General features: G+C 42.1%; 1 long non-coding RNA gene across 1 annotated transcript in view; it reads left to right on the top strand.

Moving 5' to 3' along the window:
• Positions 1 to 589: 589 nt before the first annotated feature.
• LOC116697692 (uncharacterized) overlaps positions 590 to 11,706 on the top strand; it is a 21,871-nt gene continuing 10,754 nt past the window's right edge. Inside the window, exon 1 of the long non-coding RNA XR_004334031.1 lies at positions 590 to 754. This is a non-coding gene — a long non-coding RNA (uncharacterized LOC116697692). The remainder of the gene's footprint in view (positions 755 to 11,706) is intronic.

Genomic DNA, 11,706 nt, shown 5'->3' with positions numbered 1-11,706 from the left:
TTTTTTTTTTTTTTCTTCTTCATGGTCCAACGAAGATAACAGAGTTAAAGTGTTAAAGTGAGAGAAGGTGCACCAGCACAAAAAACATTTAAAAACAATTAGCTTGTATCATTAGGCAAGATGAGAGTTTCCTCTGAACCTGAAGGAGGAACTGTGGGAGATTAAGAGCTGTGAGGAAGAATGGAGAGAGAGAGAGGGAGAGAGAGAGAGAGGTTAATAGTCATGTCCAAGGACATTTGTGTGAAGGAGCTGAAGACGTCCCCTGCTGATCTCTGTAATGCACCGATGTCTCTGCTCTTCATCTTAGCGCGGTTGAATTCATGATCCACGGTTATTACTGTAATACTTTAATTGGCAGTGAAAAAACATCTACATCTAAAGTGGCAGAATGCATCCTCTTCCAGGCCTAAAATGAGTACAGTAAAAGCTGTAATTTAAAAATATTACAATAATTGCAGGCACCGTTGCCCTTCAGTGACACCGTCATCGCTAGCACATGTGGCTGAGATTAGCACAGCGCTACACCAAGTAGCTCGGTCACCTGAAGAGGTGTAGCTACGTCAGCAACAGGGATGTAACGACACACTCAGGACTCGATGGGATTCATGATTTTTTAAGTTCTTGTTTAACAGAATGAGCTACAGACAAATGACTGAAAAATATTCCTTAATTTGTATAAACTGTGCAAAACAACAGACGTGTCCTCATATCAAAAGTGCAACTGATATTGAAATTTATCTTAAACAAACATTAAGTAAAATAAAAATATTTTTGTACCAAAACAATATTAGTCCAAATGAAATTTCTCCAAATCTTATAATAAGCCGTACTCCAAGTCACAATAATGGCTGTAAAATCCATCGTGTTGTGGGCAGAATCAAAGTAGGCTAACTGTTGAGACAGTCTTCAAAAGCATCTGTGAAACTGCCCCCAAGCCTGACTAATCTGTTTAGGTCCGCTCCACCACCAGCCTCTAATGGTTGCCCATGGTCAGCCATTAAAAAGGTTTTTCAAAGGTGGATTCAAGTATTTTTCAGATAAACCAAAATCTAGACACTAGATCAACAGCATGCTAGGATGCATGAACCCAGGACTCCCTGGAAAGCTGACACTGAGTGCATTTATCCTAAATAGATTAAGTAAATGTAATTAAAAGGTAAAGAAAACCCTAAACCATGATGATCAGATACTACATCATAATTCTACACAACGTCCTGATTATGAAAGAACAACACCATCAGGAGGTGGTGGAGTTTTTGTTGTTTAGTTTTAAGCAGCAGCTTAAAACTGTGGTTACAAAATGGTTTAGTTATTAAATAAAATGAGGCCTTTAAGAGTCGATCCACTAAGCTTTTGCTGCAGCTCTGAAACCATCAAAGTCTCTGTGTTGCTGGGCAGCGTAGCGGATCAACGTTTTTTCGAGACCTAGGCTTTCTATAGGGGCTCAGATCCCTAGATAGATGCTCTGGGGGAAGCAGCCAGGCAAATCTTCAGGAAAGGAGACAGCTCTAAGACTTCAGAGTCAGAGCCAGTGGACAATGATTCAACTGAATGTATTCCCCTAGGCCAAAATGGAGTCTGGTTGCGAGCAGGCCAGGGTGTCGGCTGGAGTCCAGCAGGCTGGAGTCTAGCAGGCTGGAGTGTAGCAGGATGGAGTGTAGCAGGCTGGAGTGTAGCAGGCTGGAGTGTAGCAGGCTGGAGTGTAGCAGGCTGGAGTGTAGCAGGCTGGAGTGTAGCAGGCTATAGTCTAGCAGGCTGGAGTGTAGCAGGCTAGAGTCTAGCAGGCTGGAGTCTAGCAGGATGGAGTCTAGCAGGATGGAGTCCAGCAGGCTTGAGTCCAGCAGGATGGAGTCCAGCAGGATGGAGTGTAGCCGACGGGGAAGAAGGCTGGGAACTACCAGAGAAGGGTTTAGGCTAGTGCTGAACGATACTGTGTTTTAGCATCGAGATGTCAACGTGCGAATGCACGATAGTCACGTCGCAGGACGCTGCAATGTTGACATTATCTTTTTTTGCTGCTTGATAGAAAACCCCAACCGGTCGCCAGACACCGCCCACCAAGAGCCAAGAACCGCGTTGTAGCTCATTACCATCAAGTTGAAAAATTTCAACTTTACGATTCACGCTCAAATCGCCCAAAACGCGACGTCGACAGGTTTGCCTCTTTGCAGCTGAGCTTCCACTGAATATGAATGACTTGCGGTAACGTTAGACGCTCCAGTCGGTGGCGGTGTGAGTGTCCGGGTACCTTTTACTCCAGCAACTACACCCCCCCCCCCCAGGCTGCAGCATGGGGGACACAGTTCACTACCAACGTGTGTGGCTGGCTGTGGACGTCCCAGGAGACCTTTTACCAAACGACTTATACGGTGGCAAGTCGATTACTTATTTGGGAAATATTAAAACAGACACACACGCACACACACACACTCACTCACGCACAATGATTAATTATGATTCTGTAATAGGAAGTTCACCAGGACACACACCACTGGAGTGTCAAATTAAAATTATAATGAACAGCTATTTCTTGTGGATTTATGAAATTCTGAATATACGGTAAGATAAGGTCAATTCTGATACACTACACTAAATTGGCCTTTTTTTTTTTAACCTGTGAAATCATAACACCCAAGCTCATTTGTCCAAAGAATGTCAATGGAAAATCCAAAAATTGCCCATTAACCCACTGGACTTCATGCTTATTCAATAGCAGAAAATAATCTATCTTTTATAATTAACTCCATACAAAATGGTAATATGTTATTGTGTAGAATGGCCTGCGGCCAGGAAATAATGATGGCAAATATATGCAAACAAACACATATTAGTCATAGGTATGCAGTACATAGTTGTCCAAACACACACACAAATACACACATGCACACACACATGGATAAAGCACACTGAGCTACACAGCTTTCTATTAACAGGAAATCCCCATGGGAGTTAGGGGTAATAGTATTGAGGCAATAACAGTTTAGCTAACATAATCAGCATCCTTTATGGCGTTGGGAGCTTGTGTGTGTGTGTGTGTGGGGGGGGGTCCTGAGAGGAAAATTTTGTTTTCACGTTCTTTGGGTGAAACGGTTGCTGGATTGAATTCTGGGAAATGTGCTTGTGTTTTGTGGTCACATCAAATGCTGAATGCTGCTGCTGTAAATAGTTATAGTGTGGCTGTTACACAGCTGCTTTATAAGGTGTCCCAAAGGGAAAGGTTACTAATATCCCCAATCAGAAAAAAGATGGAAGCCCATGAATCTATTAGTGTACAGCGTTAGCATACAATACCCACAAAGCCGCACTTAGGCCTTCACTGACACACTGAAATGTAATGTTCAAATTCATTGCACGTTGGTGCTGGGGGAATATTGCCTTACAAATAATCACTGTTGTGTTAAATGAAATACATAGTTATTCCAGGCCAACAGCCCTTTATATGGTGAATTAAATATGTTACAGACTGATACCCAAAATGACTTCAGCTGTGTTCACTCGCACTGTATCATCTACAGCTGCAAAACCATGTTAAGTTGGTGATCTTTGTTCATTCAGTCGTTGTTTCCCTTTGCAAGCATCGCAAAAGATCTGTGGAAGACGTAGTACACTTCTTAAATATTAAAATTCAGATACTAATATAGTTGCTTCCCTTGTTGAACATATCATTGTTACATTCCAAAAGGCGTTAAATGTGTGTCTGTTGTTAATTTCCTGGAGACACAGCACAGGGCTGGGTCTGGGAAAACAAAGGAAAGAGAAAATGAAGAAAGCCTCCGCAAACCGAGAGTGGTGTGCACGAAGTGACCTGGTTTACATACAGTCATATTACACACATTCTGTCAGAAGTGACAAAAGTACTCACTTCCCGTACTCAAGTAGGAGTACAGATACTGTAAGTAATGTAATAATGTAAGGGCTTCTGTAAGAGGTGACTGCTACTCTCAATGTAGGAAGACTAGATTTGGTCAATCAGCTTTCTCACTTACTATGGTAGAAAAGTGGAACTTCACATTGGAGATTGTGTGAGTCGTAGCAGTTTTAAAATGTCCTTAAAGACTTGGCTGAAGGCGAATACACTACGTGATCAATGATCTGTTTATAACATTGAATGTGTATTTTATATACTGGTTTATACGGTTTGTAATGTTTGTTATAGGTTGTTGTTCATCTATTTGTTTTGATAGTATTGTCTACATTGGGTATATTGTCCTTTTATCTCCCTTGCCCAGGGACCACAGATGTAAATTAGCTGTATAGCTAACTCATATACAGGACTTAAACTGCGCACGGTCCCTGATGAATAAAGAGAATTAGGAAAAAAATAAAAAATAAAACATACAAATGACTAAAAAAATAGCAAGTTTGTCAGTAGCCAGGCTAACTGTGGTTGTCTCGACTATGACGTGATGCAGGGTAGAAGAATAGGCTCGTTCGAGATGAGCTGTAGACTGGACAAGTGGGGGGGGGGGGACAAAAATCTGCTCTGAAGTCGGACAGCTTCCTGCCGAGTCCAGCCGCCTTCAGGCTGAACAGGAAGTGACAGAAACACTGTGGTGCGAATTCCAATTTAATGACCTGTCATCAGCCCCATAGATCAGCTGGTTCTCCTCCCAGATGTTTTAATCATGACGGAGTCGCTGTCAAACGGCTCTACATGCGACCTGGTGCTGATTTTAATTAACAACAGCTGAAAAGCCACCGCGCTGCCTGCGTCTCAGACCTGCGACCGCCTTGATCCCGTGAGGTTGACGTTACCTACGTGTGCACGACGTCAAGTCGGACACAAATCTACCCAGAATGCACCAGGCGACGATCGCTGGCGATCCATTCTGCAGAAACCTGGCTCATCTCCAACAAGCCTAATGACGGAGGATATGAAGCAGAGGTTGGTTGATTGTGGTAGATGAGAGGCAGCTGGAACCCTGACTCCTGCACACCAGACTCCACTCCTGCAATCAGGACAGAAAGAAAGGGGGGGGGGGAGAACAGAGAAGCTGGTGTCAGTACACGATCCGTCCTGCCTGCACGATCCGATCTGCACATGTGCAGATGATATCATACGAGGATTTACGGCACTGCACGATCTGGTCCACAGTGGCGGTCTGCTGTTAGCCTCCACCGGAAAGCTAACGACGCTAGTTTAGCTAACAGCTGTTTCAGCTAACCACTAGCTAACAGCTTGATTCAGCCTAAAATAATTTTACTCAAACTAAACAGCGAGAAAAGCAGCTCCAGCTAAATTAAGACTTCATAGTAACAATAAAGACAAGTATGGACTGATTAGTTTTTAATTGAGCACAAGTAACAGCTGTTATATATTTAAACGGTTATTTTAAGTTTTGAGGGTATTTTACATGCGGTCTCAGCTAGCGGTTAGCTGAATTAGCTTTTATCTAAACTAACGTTAGCTTCCCGGTGGAGGCTAACAGACTTTCTTTAACTGTCTATGGGAACAGATCGTGCAGAGTCGTCAATCCGCGTTCATCATGACATCATCTGCGTATGCGCAAACACATTGCACACGGGCAGAATGGATCTTGCAGGCAGGACGGATCGTGTACCGACAGCTAGCTAGGAGCAGCAGGCCTAAAACTGAACTGGGAACAGAGTAGCGGAGTAGAAGTAGAATTTGGCAACACTCAGTCCTATTAGCACCTGAAAAAAAACCCTGCTCACCTGTCAGAAAAAATCTGGTGGATGATACCAAACACGCCACCGATGATGCCCCACTAGGACTCATCATCAGGACTTATTATCAACATGACATGTCCATACCACCAAATATTTCTACATTCCTGTGTGAAACACCTCCAAAACTGTAAAATCTCATCCTAACTCATTGCATTAGAAACTGCTTAGTGTTTTAGATGAAGGATTGTTTGTTTCTGATGATCCTCCAAGCTCACGGATCTGTTACACAAACCTGCCTTCCATCATATTATATGTTATATATATTATATACCATATTGGATCCTCTGGCTACCACCCGAAACAATTCACCCCTCGCTTTTTCCTACTTACTTTGACAGCGTGGTGCTGAACCAACAGCTTGTCTAGAACAGCTGAAGCAGCGTGTCAGCAGCTCCACAGCAGCAGCTCCAGTCCTCCATCAGCATCACACTGGATGTGATAATCCACAGGACTGCTGTGCAATCACAAGTGTCTGGCCACTGCCTTATAGCCCAATACAAACTCAATGGAGCTACTCGATAAGTTGGAGGAAAATAGCCTCAAAAGATGCTTTGGGTTGCAGTGATGGGCGTAAAATCTAAGCCAGGACGTGACTGGTGTAAAAGATGAATATGTGTTCTATAAGATGCATTGAACGCATCTTGTTCAGGTGACAAAGTTTATTGTAAGAGCGCCACATTTTCCTCTTAGGAGGCAGGTTGAGGTTGTGGATGCGTCAAACAAACACAGGACTTTACAGAACAACCCAAACCAAAATCTCTCTCTTAACCCTTGTGTTGTCTTCCCATCAAAATTGACGCTTTTTATTCAATGTTTGTCACTTTTTTTTGACATTTTCAACACTTGTTAACTTCAGTTTTACAGTTATTTTTGGAATTTATGGACAATAAGCCTCATTTATAGGAAATTATACCTGATGTTTGAGTTAGAAAAGCAGGAATTAGGAATTATTGAGACTAAAATTACAGGAATGGATGTTGATGATAATCACAGACTGGAATATGTCAACTTTTACTCAACACTATTTCAAAACCACTTCAGTTTGTTTTCAAATGCTATAAAATTGAATAAGACCCAAAATTAACCCAAAAATTTGTACTTGGCAAAGAGTGTTGTGTGGAATCAATCATGTTATTTTGGGGAATTAAAAAGAACACTGATATAGGACAACATGAGGACAACATGAGGACAACATGAGGACAACATGGGGACAACATGAGGACAACATGAGGGTTAACTTAACTATTGCGTGTTGGTGCTTAAACATAACCACACTGGGACTGTTTGACAAATTGTTCGTGTTTATAACACAACCTTTGCGCTCTCTGGTTTGAACATGGTTTCCTGACACTAGTAGGGGCGCTAATGTGTAAAAAGCTTTAGTGGGTTGTCTTAAATCATAGGAAAAAACCTCAATATTGTCTTGACATGTAAACAGACTATAAGGCATCAATGAATGCATCACCATTATAAAGTCAATGGTACTCATTGAACACATCATGGTGAGTTCACTGAGTTGAGTCTTGCTCCTACATAACATACAGCAATGGATTTCCAACATATTCAGGAGTAGCACTCTTGCTTTTCATACTTATCGAGACACAAGTGGTTGCATTCAGACTCAAAATTGATTTCTATTCTAGCCATTTTTATTAATTATTTTCAGCTGATTGGAGGAGATTATGTTAAACATTTGACTATTGTTAGAAGTTGTTGGTTATTGGGTGAACAAAGTTTTCTTTAAAATGAAGAAAGAAATATATTTTCAAAAACTGACAAAAATGTCACCTTGGAAACAAAAGAGAATGAAAATTAGCTGGATGCAAATATTACACTTCAGAAGAGTATCACACTGCATGACAGTGCCCCCTGATGTGTGCAGGTGACATGATAAGTGTTATATATATATATATATATGATCTTTGTCGCATACCATCCACTATATCTGCTCATCTTTGCTGTCCACAGCACATTGCTTGCTAAAGCCAAAATGCTGGATAGTTCAGTGTTCATATAAATCGGACAGTATTTAAAGAAATAAGACGGCATGAAGGAAAGCATTTGGACTTTCAGTTTGTGACTGTGTTAAAATATACTATTGCACCCATTGTGATACAGAAATAATTGTCTTTCATGAAACGTCTCTGCCAAGTGACTGTGGATTGCGGACTCTCTTCAAAGAGCCTCAACATCACACATTAGCTCCTTTCCATCAGCTACTGGATCTCCAAAGTGGCCTTTAAAATCAAGGCCTTGCCTCTGGCAGCACAACGATCAGTGTATGAATCTCTGCGTGTTCTATCTTCACAAGGGGGTGCGCTCTAGTTCAGTTTTTCACAGTTCAACTTCAAAAGGATCATTACAGCCAGTGAAAGCCTCATCAACATGCAGCTTGATATCATTGCTTTAGAGGGAATCAGACTTTATGCTTCTTCTGTTTCTTCTGGTTTTGCAGACCAGAAGCTTTTTTAATCACCCCCCCTCCAAATCTAGCACTCAATATCCAGACATGTCTTATCATTAGCTAATTAACTAGCTGATGTACAGTGCCTCGGTTTTTCGTGCCCACTGAAAACCTCGGATCTCGGGCCCTATTTCATAGTGCACGGTGTAAAGTGCATGGCACACGTGCGTGTAGGGCGTGTCCAAATCCACTTTTTCCTAGTTCCTAGGGTCCGGGCGCGTGGCTCAAAACCCTCAAAAGGTTTTGTACTTAGTGTCTTCATTAATTCATACGTGTGTTTTTGACTTAACATGCAATAGACCAATCAGAGGTCATCTCCCATTCCCTTTAAAAGCCAGGCGCTTTTGTACCTTAGCGCATTGCTATAGCAACACGCCAAGAAAACACCTGAACACACCTCCCTGTAAGACCAGCACGGCCGTCGGCGCACAGATGGGCGCAGGTGCAGGTGGGATGGGAAAATAACAGCTGTGTCGGTCTTAAAACAGCAAAGACAAGCGCTGGGTGCAAGATAGGGCCCCGCTGTGTGAAACTTGTTTAGTGCTGGAGTATTTGTGTATGCTGTATATGTGTTGTCAGATGGTTAAATGCATTTTTGCTTCCTACCAGTTGGCTGTTCATTGCATTTTCTGTAAAGATGGTGGAATTAGCAAGCTAACCCAACTAGCCAGCAGTCCTTCTCCACTGTTGTTCTGCCACCCCAGTGCGTGCGTCACTGCAGTGACGTAACCGGGTCGTCCACTCCAAATCAGTCTGCATGAGCATCAAATGGACTAGACTGTAGTTCTGTAGCTCATCCCTCAACAATAGAGCTCCATAGTGGTCACTTTCCTTTGTTCACAGTACTTTGCCTATGATACTTGAAATCATTATTCAAAGGCAGCATGAGAGAGGGAATGTAGTAAAGGACGAGCTCAGATCTAAGAGACTCCCCAGCTGAGGGGTAGGGACACTGAATGCTCTTACATGTGCCTGGAAGAGGCCTTTTTGCAGGATTTATATTTGTTAGTGGGAATATGGAGTTATTTTCTCTGCTATAGGTGTGTGTGTGTGTGTGTGTGTGTGTGTGTGGTGGTGTGTGTGTGTGTGTGTGTGTGTGAATGCAGACATTTAACATTTGAATGCTAAAAATAAACTATCAAAGCTATTGGAAATACCTACCAAATAAGCTGAACTGTAAGTTCCATTAGATTGATTGACGTTATAATAATTAGGACAAATCCACATATACTATGTTATTACTTTTGGCGCGTTTGGGGGTGACTCTTTAGAGCCCCTAAAACACAAACGTTTTATAATGCACCTGTTTCCTTCTTATTTTGAAAACTCCTGGGCGGCGTTTCCCTTTTCCAGTAAGAAAGAAAAACACGACATCTTCAGCCTTGATTACTGTTGGTTAATTCAACCTCCACGCGATCATGCATTCATCGCTTTATATGCATATTCATATGCACGTTCACTTGCACATGCACAAAGTTAAATTCCCACTTTCCGGCAGCGAGCTCTCTGGGGACCAGTCCACATGGGTGTGGTAGCGCTCCTCGGGCACACATGGTTTTAAAACAGAATGATTATCTCTTAGTCAAGACTTAGTTACAGCTCTGGACTAATGCCAGATAAAAGCAACCGATATTGTTCTGGGCAATAGAGATGCACATGTCTCAGTGAAAGCTAAATCTGACCCAGGCCCATGTGAAGTTGCAACTCTTCACATTGCGGGTGGGGACCCCAACCAAATCCGGCTCAGAGATCCGAAAAGTCAGTCAAAGCAAAAAGTCAGTTTCATGTTATTATATATAAAACACATTTTTAAGGAGGCTAAGTGTGTGTTTGTGTGTGTGTGTCTGTGTATATAATATATATGTACTGTGTATAGTAGGCTATGCTTCATGCAAGCTGCTACCAGTTGCATGTTCTGCCTCTTCGCAGATGGCACAGCACGCCTGACTACAGGAGACGTTTAGCTCAGACTTGCGAGGTATAGAGTTGATGTGGTTTGAGGCCAGATCCCATTCTCACCACAGCCAAACCGCTCCAGAGTTTGATGCAAAGCACACCGAGACCAACTCATCAAGCAGGTCTCGGTGTGCTTGTTTGGTCCGCTTTTTGTGCGCACCTGAGTGCGATTGTCGCGTTCTCACCTGTCCTAACAAACCGCACCAAGGGGAAAAACCTACTCTAGTGCGATTCAACCGAACTAAATGAGAGTGCATACTGTAATCCCCAGTCGACAAATATTTAAAATAACTTTGATTATGACATATTTTAAATAAGCTGTTCTTGTGTGGAGTGAAAAAAATAATGTGATGCAAAAAATGTCTGTGTAATCCCCCATGATGTGATCATAGATTAAATACTGTGCCATCACTTTCTTCCCTATTGGCCCTCCTGTAATAAATCATGGTTTTATTGCTTCGATGATATTTCTATTGCTCCCATTTGATTTTCCCGCGAGTTACCAAATGCCAAGATAATACTGAGATATGAGGAAAACATTCATTTTCAAAGCAATAACAGGCAATAATAGTCTCCCTGCAAGCTTGCCATATTTGCATATGCACTTTCATTGACTCCTGCTTTCTTTATTTGCATCGTTTTTCAATTTTAACACAGCAACAGGAACATTAAAGCAATTCTTTGCTATTAAGCAATTTTGCATCCCTTATTTTTCCCCTCCTGTGGGTATTGAATCTGCTTTACTGAGAGCAAACAGTATCTAAGACCATTTGCTTGCCTCTGAAAATGGGATCCACAGTCTCATAGATGGTTTTCTAAACCTAAATCTTAAGACTCTATGAAATTTAAGAAAGTTTAAAAGTTACATTATTATGTTACAGTAAGTGTTAGGCTACATTTTGTGCAACCTTAAAAACCCACGCAAAGCCCCTTATTAAATGTACCTGGATGTGTTAATTAATACAAATCCAGCTGGACAGTGATGGCATAGGTGTAGGTCCTGGCCCAAATTTGTCAAATAGTTGTTGTCTATGGTTCCAACTTTGATATTTTCCAAATTTAAATAAGTAAGTATCCAAATTTATCTGGAAAGGCAAGTGGCCGCGTCTCAATAAGTCTACTTTACAGAGGAGGAGAGAGGAGGGTGGCCTTTCACTCCCCACCTTTAAATATTGTTTCTGGTCCTTTGTGTTAAGACCCCTCCTCGCTTGGTTTAGCCCAGATGTGTGTGTCTTCTGGCGTACCTTAGAGGGTGCCATGACGGAGCCGTGGTCACCCCATGACGTTCCACCCTGATTGATGTTACTGGGCCTGTTACTGTCAATGTTTTGGTTGTGTCTGACCTGTTTGCCGGACTTACGGCTGCTTGTAGGGGTGGCTTTGGCTCAGTGGTAGAGAGCTTGCTTGCTTGCTAATTGGAAGGTTGGTGATTCAATCTCCAGCCCTGCAGTCCCATGTTGAAGTGTCCTTGGGCAAGAGGCTGAACCCCAAGTTGCATCTTGATTATGCAAGTGTGCTAAACATCAGATGTAACTAAACAATGACAGTTTCATAATGTTAAAGATGTGTTTAAAACTAATTTAATTTATTGGGGG

This window comes from Etheostoma spectabile, chromosome 2 (genome assembly GCF_008692095.1).
Source record: "Etheostoma spectabile isolate EspeVRDwgs_2016 chromosome 2, UIUC_Espe_1.0, whole genome shotgun sequence".
NCBI lineage: Eukaryota > Metazoa > Chordata > Actinopteri > Perciformes > Percidae > Etheostoma > Etheostoma spectabile.
This window is presented reverse-complemented; position numbering and strand designations above follow the sequence as displayed.